General features: G+C 43.4%; 1 long non-coding RNA gene across 1 annotated transcript in view; it reads right to left on the bottom strand.

The window, feature by feature from the left end:
* Positions 1 to 213: 213 nt before the first annotated feature.
* LOC134359640 (uncharacterized) overlaps positions 214 to 19,295 on the bottom strand; it is a 35,126-nt gene continuing 16,044 nt past the window's right edge. The window contains exon 3 of the long non-coding RNA XR_010021160.1: positions 214 to 331. This is a non-coding gene — a long non-coding RNA (uncharacterized LOC134359640). The remainder of the gene's footprint in view (positions 332 to 19,295) is intronic.

Below are 19,295 nucleotides of genomic sequence, written 5' to 3'. Positions count from 1 at the left end.
GCAGAGGAAAAAATATTTTTGACTGGTTGAGTGAAATGATTGCTATTTTGTAAAATTGTTTTTTTACGTTTGCTGTGACCTGGCATCTTTTCTTTTCTGGCTTTATTCTCTTGAGGCTGGCCCCCTTGCAGGATTTTATTCCCCCCCCTGGAAAAGTTGCCTCTCATGAGAATTCTGACGCCCCCTCTCCCCTTGTGCTGACCCACCCTGCAGTATGGTTCCCATTCTCTCCCGAAGGTGTCGGTTCCCGCTGGGACGCTGGTCCTCTCCTCCGAAGGTGCCATCTCTCACTGCGGTACGGGTTTCAGATGGAGCACACATTCTGTTCATTCTGTGTGAATAAGCAGAGAGCCAATCAGTTTTTATATCACCGGCATATATCAAGAAATTTTTTAACTTTACAGCAGTGCTACAATGAAATACATGATAAATTAATATTCAGAAAGTACATGTGTATTAAATAGTTAAGCTAAAATACGTAATGGGAAAAACCAGGAATTAAAAAGTAGTGAGGGAGTGTTCTTGGGTTCAATGTCCATTTAGGAGTCAGATGGCAGAGGGGAAGAAGCTGTTCCTGAATCACTGAGTGTGTGCCTTCAGGCTTCTGTACCTCCTTCCTGACAGTAACAGTGAAAAGAGGGCAGGCATATCCTTAATGATGGGATCCTTCACGATGGACACCCTGTTCCTAAGGCACCGCTCCTTGAAGATGTCTTGTAGATGTACTACGGAGGCTGGTAACCAAGATGGAGCTGACTAATTTTACAAGTTTCTGCAACTTACTGTAGTAGCCTTCGCCCCCATACGATGATGCAGCCAGTCAGAATGCTCACCATGGCACACTTGTGAAAGTCTTCATGTGTCTTAGTTGACGTGTCGAATTAGCCCCCGACTAGTCACCGCACGGTCCAGGGGTGGGTTCACCACACCGCTTCAGCATAGGACACCGAAGCTAACTATGGTCTCCCACACCTGTTTTGCCATGACCAGCCAACTCAGCACTGGGAAAGGACCGAGCAGCTGAACCACAGCTTGCACTTGCTAACATGATAAATCATCACAGGGCCATCAACAGACAATGTTTGTCATTAAGACCAGGACAGGTCCACACCACCATGTTCAGGAACAGTTAGTACCCTGCAACCAACATGGATAACTCCACTCGCCTCAACACTGAACTCACTCCACAACCTATCGATTCATTTTCAAGGACTCTACAACTCGAGTCCTAAGATAATTTATTGACTTATTATTTGCATGATTTGTCTTCTTCTGCACATTGTCAGTCTTTATGTATAGTTTTTTCCATATACATCCTATTGTATTCATTTTCCTGTAAATGCCTGCAAGAAAATGAATCTCAAGGTAGTATATGATGATATATGCATACTTTAGTAACAAATTTACTTTGACCTTTGACTTTGAAGTGGCCAGAGCTTGGTCACAGCTCTTAAAGGAGTAGAGTGGGATGCAGAGTTGGAGAGCTCCAGAGATCAACTCTCTGTGTTTTTCGACAAGGCTGATGGTGATTGGGGAAAGTGAACAATGCTGATGAAAATACTGGAGTGGTTGGACGATTGTGCAGTTGGAGGAGTTACGGAGATGTGGAAAACCAATCAATGCCACAAGCAAGATCAGCATTTATTGGCCCTCCCTTGTTGCTTTGAGAAGGTGGTGGTGAGTTTTTCCAGAAAGCAAGTTGTACAACTGAGCGGACGTTTAAAATCAAAGGGCCTAGAATTGCACATAGTCCCCGACAAGGCAGGGACAACAGCTCTCTACCTAATCACATCAGGGAATCGGCTGATCTTTATAACAGCCCAACACATTTTTTTACACCAAATTTTTACTTACAGATTTTTTTAAAGCAAAATTGAATTAAAATTTGTAAATTTCCTTTAAATTAAATATAATGAAAAAGTCATTCCATTAGTCATTACACAATATTTAATTGTTTTATGTCCATGAAATCCTTTTGCTCCTCAGTGGCCACATCTGCCTCCATATGTGAGTAATTTAACATTCCTCAACACATCGATTCACCCCATCACACAGTCAGTCTGGAAGGAATCACTTCTAGTTCAGGTCAGCCTGACCTAAATACTCCTCTCTTTTGTACAGACGTGGATTACACTTCCAAAAGTTAAACTGGCAGAATCAAATTTCCATTGGCAATATTAACAATTCTCCTCATGAAATTCTCTTGCATTGAGACATAACATGAACTCTCCTCTCCTGTGCTTATGGTCATCCGCCTCTGACTCATTTGGCAGAACGTAGAGACGATATCCGGGATTCAAAGCTCAAAGTAAATTTATTATCAAAGTACATTCAAATCTGGCTGATTGGTGCCACAACAACATCTTGCTCAGCGTCAGCAAAACTGAAGATCTGAGTATTGACTGCTGGGGGAAGGAGCTAGGGATCCGTGAGCCAGTCCTCGTTAGGGGATCAGAAGTTAACGTTAAATTACTTGACATTAACACTGTCTTAAACTTCTGGTTTAAGGTGGTGCTGGTGAGATACAGCAACGATTTATCAAACAAAACTACTAACTACTCAACCAATCACAATGTTTTATGGAAAATGATCACTAGAATCAATAGCATGTAACTTCCCTTTTGAAGTTGAGCTTTTGAACCGCCTGGATGACCTGGCATTTTTGCAGTGTGAACGGAAGTCACGAAGGTGCAGAATAGCTGTGGCATAGTGTGTATAGGTCAAATCAAGGTGGTGGAGCCCAGCCCCGAAAGCAAGGAACGAGCCAATGTTTAGCCATTGCTGGAGCAGACTTGGAGTCAATTTGAAGCGGTGGGGATCCCTTCCAATCCTGAAGATGGGTCTCAAACCAAAATGTCTACTCTTTACTCTTTTCCATAGATGCTGCTTGGCTTGCAAATTTTATTTCATCTGGTTTGTTTAGAGCAGCCAAACTTCTAAGTAAACTTTAAACCCCATGTACTCAGCAGACTTGGCACACACTTCTCATTGGCTATTCCATTTGCTTTAAAATACTGCTCAATTTGCTCAGTATACATAAGCCAGTTATCTGTTGTGTAATCAAACGCATCAATTTTTCCAATGTAGCCAGTCATTGCTGCTCCTTTTTTAATTATTAATTTCACCTGGTACTCTGTTTATGAACTCATGAATTCTTCTGTATTCTGCCTTTTCTAAAACTTGACCAAGTTTGTCCTTTCCGAAGAACACGTGCTGTGCTGTTTTTATACTCGACTATTTCTTGCTGCACTTTTTCTTTTAACTCAACTATCTCGCTGAGCTTCAACAGGTAGTGTCTTGGGTCCGATTAAAACTTCTTTGTCCGCATTGTTATGTTTTGTAACACTAAAATGTAAAACTAATTGGAAGAACAACAGGGAGTTTGAAATACGAGTCTAACTTCATTTTTACTTTTAAGTGAGGTGGGAATGTATGATGTGGTAGAGTCATGATGTATGCCAGTCACTTAGTTTTACTTTATTGACTAGAAAGAACCAGAGTCTACAAATCAGTGAATTCGAATGAATCAAGGACAGTGGCAATAGACAAACCAACTGTCTGTGTTCTTGCCATGAGATCGAAGGAATGGAGGCTGCCATTTTGTGAAGCTACTCTGTATCCTCCATTTTGTGAACTGGTTTTGCTCGGCTGAGTGAGTGTTTTAGAGTAGACACAGTGATGCTCCAGGTAATCTGCTGGACTAGAGATAATTTCCAAATAAGAGGTTATTTGTGAGGTGTTCTTTTGTAGGATATAACATGCAGGTTTGTGAATGGTGCTGTCTGTGTCTGCCCTGAATGACTCAAGCTGGTTACTGGTTTGGTAACTGATTTGGAACAAACGGTCATAAATTACCAGTGGTCACTTGTGGAAGAGGGCAATATATGGATGCTGGCTTGGAGCAGAGCCAATGAGAAGGTGACACAGGTTAATAAGATGACCTCGAACCAATGAGATAGAAATGCAACATATGAACTGGTAAGGAAAGTGTACAAAAATGAGAGGCTTCAAATGCAAGACAGCGACAGCTCTCTGGAGACCAACCATCGTGGATGTGGAGGACTCTACGTTGGAGCGTAGACTCCTTTCCTGGGCATAACCTTTTCTATTCTTTGACCATTCATGGGGACAGGGAAACTTGGTGAGCACATAGGTACTTAGTTGTATACATTCATGTGCTTTTTAGTTAAGACAATAAAGGTAGTAGTAGTCAGTAAATAGAGATTCTCCCTCTGCCTAATTGATCATTATCACTAAGGGGTCATCCTTGTAACAACATATAACCCATAATGACTTATTTAAATGAACAAGAATGCTTTATCAACCATTTACAATATCACTTACACACTGTTGAAATATTAAATACACAACCATTTTGAGGGGAGGATAGTGTTGAATGCTGAGCTGTAGTTAATGAAAAACATCCTGACGTAAGCATCTTCACTGTCCAGTTGTTCCTGAGCGCAGTGAAGAACCAATGAAATAACATCTGCTGTTGACCTGTTGCAACTGTAGACAATTTAGAGTACCCATAAGATATAGGAGCAGAATTGGGCTATTTGGCCCATTGAGTCTGCTCTGCCATTCCATCGTGGCTCCCATTCAACCTCATTCTCCTGCCTTCTCCCCATAACCTTTGACACCCTGATTAATAAAGAACCTATCAACCTCTGCCTTAAACATGACCAAATGAACTGACCTGCATAGCTTTCTGTGGCAATTACTTCCACAGATTCACCACCTTCTGGTTAAAGAAAGTTTTCCTCATCTCTGTTCTAAATAAACGTCCTTCAGTTCTGAGACTGTGCCCTCTGGTGCTAGACTGCCCAACTATAGAAAACTTGTCCCTTTTGTCTCCACGTCCCTTTCAATATTCAAACGGTTTCGATGAGGTCCCCTCATTTTTCTAAACTCAAGTAAGTATAGGTCCAGAGCCATCAAATGCTCCTCATATGTTAACCCTTTCATTCCTAGGATCATTCCCATGATCCTCTTCTGAAACCCCTCCAATGCCAGCACATCTTTTTTAGAGAAGGGGTGTAAAACTGCTCACAATACTCCAAGTGCAATCTGACTAATGCCTTACAAAACTTCAGCATTACATCCTTGTGTTTGTATTCTAGTCCTTTTTAAAAAATCCATACCTTTCTTCCTCCTGCCAATGTGCATGATCATACATTTCCCTACACTATATTCCATCTGTCACTTCTTTACCTATTCCCCCAATTGGTCTATCCTTCTGCAGACACCCTCAACACCACCTGCCCTTCCACCTGTCTTCATAATGTCATCAAGCTTGACCACAAAGCTATCAATTCCTTCAAGCAAATCGTTGACATACAATGTCAAAAGAAGTGGTCCCAACACCGACTTCTGTGGCTAACCACTAGTCACTGCAGCCAACCAGAAAAGGCCCCTTTTATTCCCACTCTTTGCCTTCTGCCAGTCAATCAATTTCTATCCATGCTAGTACCTTCCCTGTAATACCATAGGCTCTTACCTTGTTAAGCAGACTCATGTGCAGCAACTTGTCAAAGGCCTTCTGAATATCCAAATAAACAACATCCACTATCCACTCTCCTTTACCTATTCTGCGTGTTATTTCCACAAAGAATTCCAACAGATTTGTCAGGCAAGATTTCCTCTCGAGAAAACCATGCTGACTTTGGCTTATTTTATCATATACTTCCAAGTACCCTAAAACCTCATCCTTAATAAAGGACTCCAACATCTTTCCAACCACTGAAGTCAGGCTAACTGGCCTATAATTTCCTTTGTTCTGCCTCCCTCCCTTCTTAAACAGTGGTGTGACATTTGCAATATTCCGGTCCTCAGGCACCATTCCAGAATCTGGTGATTCTTCAAATATCATCACTAATGCCTCCACAGTCTCTTCAGCTTCAGACTTTTCAACTTCCCAAGCACCTGCTCCTTAGTAATAGCAATGACACTCACTTCTGCTCCCAGACGCTTGCATTTCTGGCATTTTGCTCATGTTTTCCATAGTGAAGATATCTCTTTGTCAGTTTTTGCCCTCCCCCCAACACTACCTCTCCAGCATAATTTCCCAGCAGTCTGGTATCCACTCTCGTCTCTCTTTCACTTTTTATATACCATATCCAAAAAATCTTTTTGCATCCTTTTTTATATTATTGGCTAGCTTACCTTCATATTTCATCTGATTTTCTCTTTATGGCTTTGTTTAGTTGCCTTCTGTTGGTTTTTAAAATCTTCCCAATCTTCTAACTTCCGAATCAGTTTTGCAATATTATATGCTCTCTCTTTTGCTTTTATGCTGCCTTTGACCTCCCTTTTCAGCTACTGTTTCCTCATCCTCCTTTTAGAACATTTTGTCATCTTTGTAACGTATCCTTCCTGTGCCTTCCAAATTTCCCCCAGAAACATCTGCAATTACTATTCTGCCACCATCCCATGTGAGTGTCCCCTTCCAATTAACTTTGGCCAGCTCCTCTCTCATGCCTCTGTAATTCCCTTTACTCCACTGTAAAACTGATACATCTAATTTTAGCATCTCCTTCTCAAACTGTAGGGTGAATTCTATCATATTATGATCACATGTTCCTAAGGGTTCCTTTACCTTAAGCTCCCTAATCAAATCTGAGAGTTTACATTACTTTACTTTTACTTTATACTTCATTGTCGCCAAACAATTGATACTAAAGTGTACAATCATCACAGCAATATTTGATTCTGAGCTTCGTGCTCCCTGGAGTACAAAGCGATAGTAAATATAATAAAAACTTAAATTATAAATCATAAATAGAAAATAGAAAAGGGAAAGTAAGATAGTGCAAAAAAACCGAGATGCAGGTCTGGATATTTGGAGGGTATGGCCCAGATCCGGGTCAGGGTCCGTTCAGCCGTCTTATCACAGTTGGAAAGAAGCTGTACTCAAATCTGGCTGTACGAGTCTTCAAGCTCCTGAGCCTTCTCCCGGAGGGAAGAGGAACGACAAGTATGTTGGCTGGGTGGGTCGTGCCCTTAATTAAACACCTGTTTCTCTAGTGGGCTCAACCACAAGCTGCTCTTGAAAGCCATCTTGTAGGCATTCTACAAATTCCCTCTTTTGGGATCCAGTACTAACCTGGTTTTCCCAATCTCCCTGCATATTGAAATCCTGCATAATTATTGCAACATTGCCCTTTTTACATGCCTTTTCTATCTTCTGTTGTAATTTGTAGCCCACATACCTGCCAATCTCTAATGTACTACAAGATCATTCAAATATAACACCGTCAATCCTGTATTCATCATCCTTTTTTGATTTTGGCCCCTGTTACACTATAACTCATCCCACTGACTGCAATTTGGCCCTATCATCTGCCTGTCCTTCCTCACAATCTCACTGCATCTACTTATATACCAACTGCTCCATCCTCAGCCTTCTCACTCTGGTTCCCATCCCCCTGCCAAATTAGTTTAAACCCTCTCCCCCAGCTCTAGCAAATTTGCCCGCAAGGATATTGGTCCTCATAGGACTTGTTCTTTTTGTTTCAGTCATACCTTCTCCAGTAGAGTTCCCAATGATTCAGAACTCTGAAGCCCTACTCCCTACACCAATTCTTCATCCACCAAGTCATCCTATTCTTGCCCTCACTGGCACAGGTGGAAATGCTGAATTACTATGCTGGAGGTCCTGCTTTTCAGCTTTCTGCTTAATTCCCTAAATACTCTCCTCAGGACCTCCTCCCATTTCCTGTCAATGCCGTTGGTACCAACGATTTCGGTGTGTTTACCCTCCCCCTTAAGAATGCCGTGGACCCGATCTGAAACATCTCCGAGTCTGCCACCTGGTTCTGTTTCACGTCCACAGAATCTGCTTTCTGCTCGTCTAATTATGGAATTCCCCATCATTACTGCACTCCACTTCTCCCCTGTTCCCTTCTGAGCCAGAGAGCCAGACTCGATGCCAGAGAATTGGTTGCTGTGGTGTCCCTCTGGTAGGTTTTCCACCCCACCCCCAGCAGTATCCAAAGTGGAATACTTATTATTGAGGGGAATGGCCAGTGGAGTACTCTGCACTGTCCATCTATTCCCTTTCCCTCTCCTGATAGTCACCCAGGTACCAGCCTCCTGCAACTTGCAGGGTTGACTATCTCCCTGTAGCTCTTAACTATCACCTCCTCGATTCTTCTATGTCAAAGACCACACAGCTACAGCTCCAGTTCATTAACAGGGTTTCTAAGGAGCTGGAGCTCAGTGTACTTCATGCAGATGTGGTTATCAGGGAAACTGGAGGTCTCGCAGAGTTTCCACATCTCTCACACCACTAACTCCAAACCCATTCTCTGCGCACTAGCTATAGTATCTATTAACAGTAAAAAAAAATACAGCCTGCTTCTGTGCTTGTCCAAGCCTGTTCTCATTCAAGCTTGTTGAGCCAAAGCCTGACCTCTCTAACACTGGGCCACTCCAACATGGCCGCTCCCACAAATGCTGCTCTGCCTACACCTCCCTTCTTTTTATTGGCCCCGTGCTGCTTGAGGCCCATCAAAAAGAGCTGAAAATTCTGGAGCTCTTTTTAAACCTCACGCTGTGTCACCAACGAACTACCTTTCGTGCTGATTTCAGCCCGCCAAAAACAGCCAAAAGCAATGGACCTCTTGTTAAACCTTGCGCGGCGTCACCAATGAACGACCTTTCACGCTGATTGTCGCCTGATGAGTGGATCCCAGTCACTCTGCAGGTAGGAGATGATGTACTTCATGACCAACCTCTCAAAGCACTTCATCACAGAGGCTGTAAGTGCTGCTGGAAAAGTCACTGAGGTAGGTTACCACATTCTTCTTGGGCACCGGTATGATTGAAGCCTGCTTGAAGCTGGTGAGTACCTCAGACTGGCAAAGTGAGAGGTTAATTATATCAGTAAACACTCCAGCCAGTAGATTAGCACAGGTTTTCAATACAAAATAATCTGCAGGTGCTGGGGTCAAAGCAACACTCACAATACGCTGGAGGAACTCAGCAGGTCGGGCGGCATCTGTGGAAATGATTAGTCAATGTTTCGGGCCGGAACCCTTCGTCTTGGCCAGTGATGGATCCTCCAGTGAGGCTATACGAGTAGAACCTAGCTATAAGAGAGAGTCTATCACTTAGCTAGTGCTAGACTATAAATCTCTCAATAGCCAATCAGAAGGACAGATATATAGGTAATTTACAGAAAGGTATAGAACAATAGGATTACAGATTTAAACTTTCTCATTATTAACTGGGTTTACCTTAGTGCAAGGGGCTTAGATGGGGCAGAATTTGTGCATCCACGAAAACTGTTTGAGACGTGTAGAGAGTCTGACCAGAGATGGGGCAATACTTGACCTTATCTTAGGAAATAAAGTTGAGGAAATGGTGGAAGTGCCATTGGGAACTTTGGGAACAGTGACAATAGTTATATAACTTCAAGGTAGTTAAGGAATGAGGGAAGGTTGGTCAACAAGTGAAGATCTTAGTTGGAGGAGAGCAGATCTCAATAGCATAAATGCATTCCACCATGCATTTAGTTAGTCAAGGAGATCTGCATCTCACTTCAAGGTCATGGTGTTTGAATCATAGCTGATACAACAACACACAGTGTCTATGATGACATTTTGGAAGATCTACACACCTAGTCCTATGATACAGTCCTTACCTCTTGGGCAGCAATTTCTCTTCCCTTTACAAAAAGTATCCAATTCTCTTCTGCAAGTCAGCCCTTGAAATTGCTTCAACCATGAAAGCATTGCACTGCAGATCATAACAGCCACTGTGGGGGACAAAATCTCCAAAAATCTGCACAGTCTAGTTACTGATCTCCCTGCCCATGGAATTCTGTCTATGTTTTCTATTGAAACCTCTCATAACTCTGAAAACCTATTAAATCTTTGTGCTCTTGACCTTCTCTGCTGTATGGAAAGCAAATGCAATATCCCTAGTCTCTTCACTTTATCCATGGCCCTTTTTTTTGTAATTGACTGAGTTTGAAATATTCAGGCAGATTTTTACTGATACAGCACAGAAAGGGACTATTCAGCCCATTGTAGGTATGTGTGCTGGCTCTTTGGAAAAAATATCCAGTGAGTTCCACTGCACCTGCTCCTTCCCCGTTGCCCTGCATAAAAAGATTTCATTCTCCATTAAAATGAAAGAGGCAAAAAGTTCCATTTAAGCCAACGTTCCATTTAAGCTGCCATTTAGTAAGAGTAACAGTGTGGTTACAGAGACCAGGGTCGGTGTAACCTAAGCTCTCTGCAACTTCTGTGTTTATCTCTCTCTTGTACTTCTACATCCAAAAATAATATTGGCAGATTACGCTTTGAAGAATGTTCCATTTTTAAATGGCAGGAGAGAAATATTTCAGTCCTTAATCACTTCAGAAGCTGTCCGTTGCAGAGTTAAAGTCTTGGAGGTAACATTCACCATCATGGAACATCTAAGAGACAAAGTTCAAGTTCAGGTTTATTGTCATTCAACCATACAGCGAAATAAAACAACGTTCCTCTGGAGCTAAGGAGTAAAACACAGTACATACAGTCACAAAATAATGTTAGCACATGGCCTGAAGATAGACACGCAAGATCAAAAAGATGAGTGTTGGCTATTCATCTATAAAGGCATCATACCAGTTCATCACTTTTTCCAGATTATTACCTTTATTTTCAATTTGTTCTGAGGCCTCATCCAATCTACTTTACTGATTTCTGTCTCTTCATTCCTGTACAGATCTCCACTCTCCAAACTCCTGGTTACTCCTTTTCCAATACTGCTCAACAGCGCCTGCAGATTGGGTTCACGTTGTTCAACATTGTTTTCCTTTGTTTCCTCTGCATGGCTCCCCTCAGGCATCAAGAAACCATCTGGAAATGCACAACTCCTGGTATCACTTCAGGAGGAATTTGTGAGGGGGCTGCAAAGGGTATAGCAGAAAAATCGGAGCATTTCTATGGAATAACTCCACAATCCTCCTGCTTTAAGGAAAACAATCCCCTCATCTTCCATGCAGATCGTTCATCATCCTGACTCTCAAAACCTCATTTCATTCCTTTTTGCAGCACGCACAAAACACTGGAGGAACTCAGCAAGTCGGGCAGCATCTATGGAGGGGAGTGAACAGTCAATGTTTCAGACTGAGACCCTTCATCAGGTCTCAGCCTGAAACTTCGCCTGTTTATTCCTCCCCATAGATACTGCCTGATTTGCTGAGTTCCTCTAGCATTTTGTGCATGTTGCTCAAAATTTCCAGCATCTGCAGAATACCTTGTGTTTATGATTCATAGTCTCACCTTTCCTAGTCCAATGTCTACCTTCTGCACGTCTATTAATGAATCTAAACGCAAATTGACTCTTGCCTGTTTTACCTGTCTATATGTGTTGACATGTGTGGACCGTTAAGTGTGTATCTGCCCGCACTTGGCATGCCCGTTGGTTTTTCTGAGCTTATCTATCCAAGGGTGTGTATACCTGGATACAACAGATTGCAGATACTAGACGTCTTGAGCAACACACACACACACACAAAATGCTAGAGGAACTCAGCAGATGAGGCAGTATTTATGAAGGGAAATAAACAGTTGATGTTTTGGGCTGAGAGCCTTCAGAATCAGGTAATCAGGTTTATTGTCACTCTTTTGATTTCACTCCTTTTGTTTGTGCAGAACCCCCAACCTCATCCCATTCACTCTCATCGTACAGAATCCCATTGACCCAAACCCCTTCCATTTTATTGTTTGTGGGTTCACCAAGGTCCAAAAACTCCTCCATTCTTGCCAATTGTACCAAATCCAATCAATTTAAGGAAAAAGTTAAACACTGCTGATGCTGGAAACCTGAAATTCAAACAGAAAATGGTGGAAATACTGAGTAAGCCAGGTAGCATCTGTGGAGAGTGAGACAGTCAACATTTTAAGTCCAAAACCTTTCATCAGTCAGTCGCCTTAACCCTTCTCCATTACTATGTAGAATTCCAAATGACCAAATTTCTCAGAGCACAGTGTTTTCAGAAGGTGATGGGGCTTGGAAAGGAGACAGAGACAGAGAAGTTGGAGCCCATTAAAGAAGTTCGAAGAAAAGGATGAGTGTTTTGAACCTGAACTATCTGACCAGGAGCTGGTGATGGGCAGCAGAAGGGAGAACGGGGACACTGCAAGTTTAGGTGGGAGATGGGAGATGGGAGAGGGGAGTCAGGAAGTAACGGTACACATAGTTGAAAACTGGCTGCATTAAGGGAGTAAATGTGGAATGAAAAGCACAGGTTTGTGTTGCTGCAGCGAGTCAGGGGTGTCAGGAATGCTGCACTGAACTAAAATGGATCAGCAGCAGCACAGAGGAACGCAGAGGGAGAAACAAAGAGAGACTGCAGTCAGAGCAACTATCACGCTGATGTTAATTGCAAGCTGGCAGGTTGTTTTGTGTTAAGGCTCAGTTAAATGCAGAGAGTAACTAACCCCTGGTTAGCTGGTGAGTGGATTCTGCGATACCCCATTGATACTATTACCCACCCTTGTGTCATTCACATTGACTGCACTCCGGGGAGTGTCCTGGCAAACTTCCCAACACTCCTTTCGGTTCAGCTTGAAGCTGACTACATGACGCTTGACAACTCTGGCTGACCTGCAATGTTTATTTTAGCAGCATTCTCGGTGCTTTAATCGGAACTGGGGTACCCGATAACAGCCTCTCAACATTCCACTGCTCGTCATGCTCGGACACTCCTGCCCGGCAGCACCAGGTGTTTTTGGGTGTGGATCTCCTGAGGGCTCTGATACCCGTGTGTCTGCCTCAGGTCAGACAGCGAGCTTCACCCTGGATTGCAGCTTAAAATATGGGCCACAACTTGTATTTATAAAGCAGCTTCAACATACAGTACTGTGCAGAAGTACATACATACATATACTGTACATGCACAGTACCGAAGCAATTTTATGTATTGCACCGTACTGCTGTCACAAAAAAACAACTAATTTCATGATGTATCAGTGTTGATAAACCTCATTCTGATATGGGTCTCTATTATGGACTGAGAGTGGGAAGGGGGCAGGGAGGGGGGAATCATAGTTGGGAAAAGGGGAAGGTGGAGGGGAGCGTGTAGAAAGCACCAGAGAGACATCCCGTAATGTTCAGTAAGCCAGTTGTTTGGAATCAGATGACCTTGCTTGGTGTCTCAGGGCTGGGTGTGTCTGCTCCCGTGCTAACCCAAACTCCGCCCCCCCCAACCCCTGGCACTCCCACACCCCTACCCCGGCACTCGACACTTGCCATTCCTAACATCCTTTGCTCCAGCCAGATCTACAAACTTGCTCTCTGCTTCACATTCACAAATACAGTACTGTCCAAATGAGAGTGAGAAAGTGTGAGAGAGTGTGAGAGAGAGTGAGACTGTGAGAGAGTGAGAGAGTGAGAGAGTGTGAGACTGTGAGAGAGTGAGAGAGAGAGAGTGTGAGACTGTGGGAGAGTGAGAGAGAGAGAGTGAGATCGTGAGTGTGTGAGAGAGTGAGAGAGAGAGTGAGAGTGTGAGAGAGTGAGAGTGTGAGACTGAGAGAGAGAGAGTGAGATCATGAGAGAGTGAGATCGTGAGAGTGTGTGAGAGAGTGAGAGAGTGAGAGAGTGTGAGAGAGTGAGAGAGTGAGAGAGAGTAGGAGTGTGAGAGTGTGAGGGAGTGAGAGTGAGAGAGAGAGAAGAATGAATTACACCAAACTATTAGGACACATAACCAAAATCTTCAAGGAGATAGAGTTTGAGGAAAAACTTAAAGGAGAGGGTGCTAACAAGGCAAGGTGATTTCAGAGTGAATTTCACATCTTAAGGTTGCCAATTGTGGAAGGATGGAGGTGTAAGGAAACCCAGAAACAAAGAATTAGAAAATTTCACAGCTCTTATAGTGCAGTGAGAGGTTCTGGAGATATTGGAAATTCCCAACAGATTGGGCAGCATCTATAAAGGCAGAACCAGGGTCAATGTTTTAGCTTAATAACCTTTCTTCAGAAATGAAGTATTAGCTCTGTTTCTCTCTTCACCATTGTTGCCCGACCTGCTGAATATTTCTAGCATTTTCTGGTTTTACTTCATATTTAGGAAGTTTTGCTCCTTGATACAGGGAGGAAAACTGGTCCACGAAAGTGGTGACTGAGATTGGATGCAAAGTGCTGGAGGAACTCAGCAGGTCAGGCAGCGTCTATGGAAATGAATAAACAGTCAACATTTTGGGCCGAGACCCTTCTTCAGGACTAGAAAGGAAGTGTGGGTGGTGTTGGGGGGGCGGGGGGGGGCGAGTGTGGAAGAAAGATACCAGAGTAAAAAGGTGGTGGGAGGGGAGGGAGGACTAGCTAGAAGATTAAAGTGAAGCCAGATGGGTAGCAAAGGTAAAGGGCTGGAGAAGAAGGAATCTGGTAGGAGAGGAGGGTGGACCATAGGAGGAAGTGTGGAAGGTTGGGCACCAGGGGGAGGTGATAGGCAGAACAGGTAAGAGGCCAGTGTTACTCAGAATTTTCAGCATCCACAGAATCTTGCGTTAATGAAATTTGATGTCAGTTCCAGCAACAGTATTGGAGTTACGAAGGAGCTCAAGTTTTCCAAGGATGAATCTCCCCCATCCCTTAACCTTCTCCACATTCTATCACTCCAAGCTGCTGCCATATTCAAGATTGTTTTTCTCACATTAGGTGTTTTCAGATGTCAGTTTTGTTCTCCGTCTGTTCTCCTCCATTCGGAGCGTGAGTGACTTGGGCAGTGGCAGCCCTGTAGCAGGCTCCCTCTTCTTCAGCCTGAAAGACTTAAACTCTCTCTCGCTCTCGTTGGTGTGGGAGAATCTGGTGCCAATTCTCAAGTCGGGGAACTCGGGAAAAAGGGATGCGGCACACTTCGTCATTGCAAATCAGCGACTCGTTTTGTTATCCTTCCCCTTTCGCTGTGGAAGGGTGACACCTCCCTGTCCCTTTATTTGGGAGAGTGAGAGCTTGTGGTAAGAAATATTGTGGAATATTGGTATATAAACCAACATTCTGAGGAGACAAAACCCTCAACTGCACTCTGATGACGGCTTCTCAATTGGAGCCAAAACGTCTGCAAACGTTTTTGCCAAGCTCGGCGATCAAACAAACTTCCAAACAACTAGCCTGTGGTATGTCGAATTGTTGGAGTGAACAATTAGTTTTTGTTGGACTGCAGATCATGGTCTTTCTTGGGGGCTTTGCTATTGCTTGCTTGGTGCTGATGTTTTTTTTTGCTGAAGTAAGTGGGGAAGGGGGAGGGTCGTTGCTTTGCTGCTGCTTGTGTGAGTGGGGTGGGGGCTTTGGGGTTCTAGCGTTTTTACCGTCACTCATTCTATGGGGCACTCTTCTGTTTTTGTGGATGTCTGTGAAGAACAAGAATTTCAGGATGTATATTTCTCTGATATTAAATAGAACTATTGAACTCTGCTCTGCGTATTCTAACTTGCATCAATGACAGAGCAGAGACACAGAGGCCGATTTTCGGACCCCAAAAGAGACCTAGGTTCATGGAATAATAAGTGAGCTCCACGTACAAAAAGAACCAGCTCCTTGGCCAAGCTTTCATCTTAAATTGTAATTGCTGATGAATGCTCAGATGTTAGGGCTTTTTCCCTTCTAAACAGGAACAGCTTCTGGAAACACTGCAAGGACCCAAGATGAGCCTTCAGGAATCATAGGATGGGAATGTCTGCAGGAAGCAAACCTCAAGAATTTCTCTGCAGGATCCTGGTCCCCTTCTGAATGATGAAAAACATATGGTGTAGCAGCTCAAGTCCGCCATCTTTCTGTTGCCACGAACCAAACCAACAAGAACAATTGTCCCTTTTAAACAGGCATTCATGTCTTTATGTTTAATTTTAATTCCAGGCACATCATTGCTTCTAATAAAAAAATCATGAGCCTATACTCAGAACTGCCATTCCCAAGTCCTGCACTATTTTGCTGGTATTTAGAAGTAGAAGATTTCCGAACAGTATTTTGAAGAACATAAAAGAGTATAGCACAGAATGGGCCCTTCAGCCCATGATGTTAGCCAACCTTTTAACCTACTCCATGATCATAGGGCCTCTGCCCCTTCCCCCTTCAGTCCTGACAAAGGGTTCCGGCCCGAAACGCTGACTGATCGTTTCCACGGATGCCGTCTGACCTGCTGAGTTCCTCCAGCGTGTTGTGAGTGTTGCTTTGACCAGCGTGTTGTGAGTGTTGCTTTGACCCCAGCATCTGCAGAGTATTTTATGTTTACATCAAGCTAACCTTTCCCTTCTTCATATCCAATAACCATTTTGCTTTCACCCATGTCCCTTAAATGTCCATAATGTACTCGCCTCTAGCAGCACCCCCAGAAATGATTGCAGGCACTTGTACTTCCTTTGCAAAAAAAAACTATCACTGGCATCTCCCTTAAACTTTCCTCCACTCACCTTAAAAGGATGCCCTCTGATAATAACCATTGCTGCCCTGGATAAAAAGCCTCTCATTATGTTATACACCTCTATCAAGTCCCCTCTCATCCTTCTTCACTCCAAAGAGAAAAGCCCAAGCTCGATCATCCTTTCCTTATAAGACATGCTCTCTAATCCAGGCAGCATCCAAGTAAAGAAAATCAAGAAGAGCTAAACACAAGAGGTTTTGCAGATGCAGGAAACCTTGAGCAACACGCACAAAATGCTGGAGGAACTCAGTAAATCAGGCAACATCTTTGGAGGGGAATAAATATTTGACATTTCGGTTGAAGGATCTTGGCCTGATGTGTTGAGTTCCTCCAACATTTTGTGTTTTGTAGAACTCCACTGCATCTTGGGGCTGAAAACAGAAGGTACTCAATTTTGGCACATTGCTCCTTGTGGGCCCTGCTGATGGCAACTCGGGAGAACATCAGGAAGTGGAGTCAATCAAAACTGACAGTCCCTGTGACCCCCAACATCTTGAGTGTGAAAAGGGGACCGAGGATTTGGGTAAGCCATGGAATGCATAGAAAATACATGTCCTGCCCTCCTGCTGGTGAGGTCGAGTCCAACAAAATAGCCCAAGTCCCTCTCCTCAGATGTCTGAAGCAGCCCTCAGTTGCTCAGGAACCAAAGGAAAAGTTGCTGTCACGAGGGAAGTCTCCTTTTTTGGCAGCCTCCGAAGGTGGACCAAAACCAGGAGCACTTGTGGACAGAAGGCACAGAGCCAGGAGCACAAAGCACAGATTGATCAGGAATATTACAAATAACTAAATCCCTGCCCAATCACCAACAGTGTCCCCACAAAATCATTCAGAGTCTTCCCCAACCAGAAACTCTGGATGAACCATGAGATCCACAGTCTGCTGAGGGCCAGATCAGAGTAATTAAAGTCTGGCGATCAAGAAAGCTACAAGAGGTCCAGGTATGATCTCCGGAAAGCCATCTCTTGGGCAAAGTGGCAATTCCAGACTAAACTTGGATCAATGGAGGATACTCAACAGCTGTGGCAGGGCTTGAATGCTACCACCTCTTACAAAGTGAAATCAAGCAACATATGTGACAACAGGGCTTCGCTTCCAGAGGAGCTCAATGCCTTCTATGCTCACTTTGTCCATCAGAACATGGAAGAACCATCACAAACTCCTACAGCCCCCAATGATCCTATGATTTCAGTCTCTGAGGCAAACAGGAAAGCATCATTCAGGGGGGTGAACCCATGGAAAGCATCTGGCCCAGATTGGGTACCTGGCCAAGTACTAAATAGCTGCACTGATCAATTGACTGGAGTTGACCGATATATTTAATCTCTCGCTTCAGCAGTCTGATGTACTCACCTGCTTCAAGCAGGCTTCATTTACACAGATGCCTGAGAAGAACAAGGTAACCTGCATCAATGACTATCATCCAGTTGCTCTTACATCCACTGTGATGAAGTGTTTTGAGAGGATGGTGATGAAACATATTAACTCCTACCTGAGAAACAACTTAGATCTGCTCCAATTTGCCTACTGTCACAACAGTCAACAGCAGATGCCATTTCATTGGTTCTTCATTCAACCCTAGAACATCTGGAGAGCAAAGATACATACATCAGGATGAACTTTATTGACTACAGCTCAGCATTCAATACCATCAGCCCCTCAAAACTAATCAGTAAGCTCCAAGACCTTTGTCTCAATACCTCCTTGTGCAAAAGGATCCTCGATTTCTTCACTTGCAAACCCCAGTCACTTTGGATTGGCAAAGATATCTCCTCCACAATCTCCATCAGCACAAGTACATCACAAGGCTGATCTACCCTGCTCAACGCTTTTCACTTATGACCGTGTGGTTAAGCACAGCTCCGATGCCATATTTAAGTTTGCTGACGACAGCATTGTCATAGGCCAAATCAAAGGGGGTGACAAATCAGCATATAGGGGAGAGATTGAAAGTTTGGCTGGGAGGTGCCATAACAACAACCTCTTACTCAGTGTCAGCAAGACCAAGGAGCTGATTATTGACTTTAGGAGGAGGAAACCGGAAGTCGGTGAGCCAGTCCTCATCAGGGAATCAGAGGTAGAGAGGGCAATGACTTCAATTCCTTGGTGTTATCATTTCAGAGGCCTTGTCCTGGACCCAGCACATAAGTCCCATTATGAAGAAAGCACACTAGTGCCTCTATTTCCATAGCAGTTCATAAAGGTTCAGCATAACATCTAAAACTTCAACAAACCTCTATAGATGTATGGTGGAAAATATACTGACTGTTTTCATAACAGCCTGGTATGCAAACAGCAATGACCTTGAACAGAGAATCCTATATAAAGTAGTGGATAAGGCCCAGTCCATCATGGGTAAAGCCCTCCCCACCATTGAGCACATCTACACGGAGTACTGTCACAAGAAAGCAGTATCCATTATCAGGGACCCCCACCATCCAGGTCATGCTCTCTTCTTGCTGCTGCCATCAGGAAGGAGGTACAGGAGTCTCAGAACTCACACCACCAGGTTCAGGAACTGTTATTATCCTTCAACCATCAGGCTCCTGGACCAAAGGGGATAACATCACTCAACTTCACTTGTCCCATCACTGAACTGTTTCCACAAGCTATGGACTTATTTTGAACAACTCTTCATCTCCCGTTCATGATAATTATTGTTTATTTGTTTGTTGATTTAGTTATCTGTTTATTTGTTCAGTTATTTATTAATTATTCATGTTATTATTTCTTTTTTTGCACAGTTTGTTGTCTTCTGCACACTGGTTGTTCACCAAGTTAGTGTGGGTTTTCATTGATTCTATTATGGCTATCGGATTTTTTCAGTATGCCTTTTGACATATCAAAGTTCAACATAAATTTATTATCAAATTACATATATGTCA

This window comes from Mobula hypostoma, chromosome 21 (assembly GCF_963921235.1).
Source record: "Mobula hypostoma chromosome 21, sMobHyp1.1, whole genome shotgun sequence".
Taxonomy (NCBI): Eukaryota; Metazoa; Chordata; class Chondrichthyes; order Myliobatiformes; family Myliobatidae; genus Mobula; species Mobula hypostoma.
This window is presented reverse-complemented; position numbering and strand designations above follow the sequence as displayed.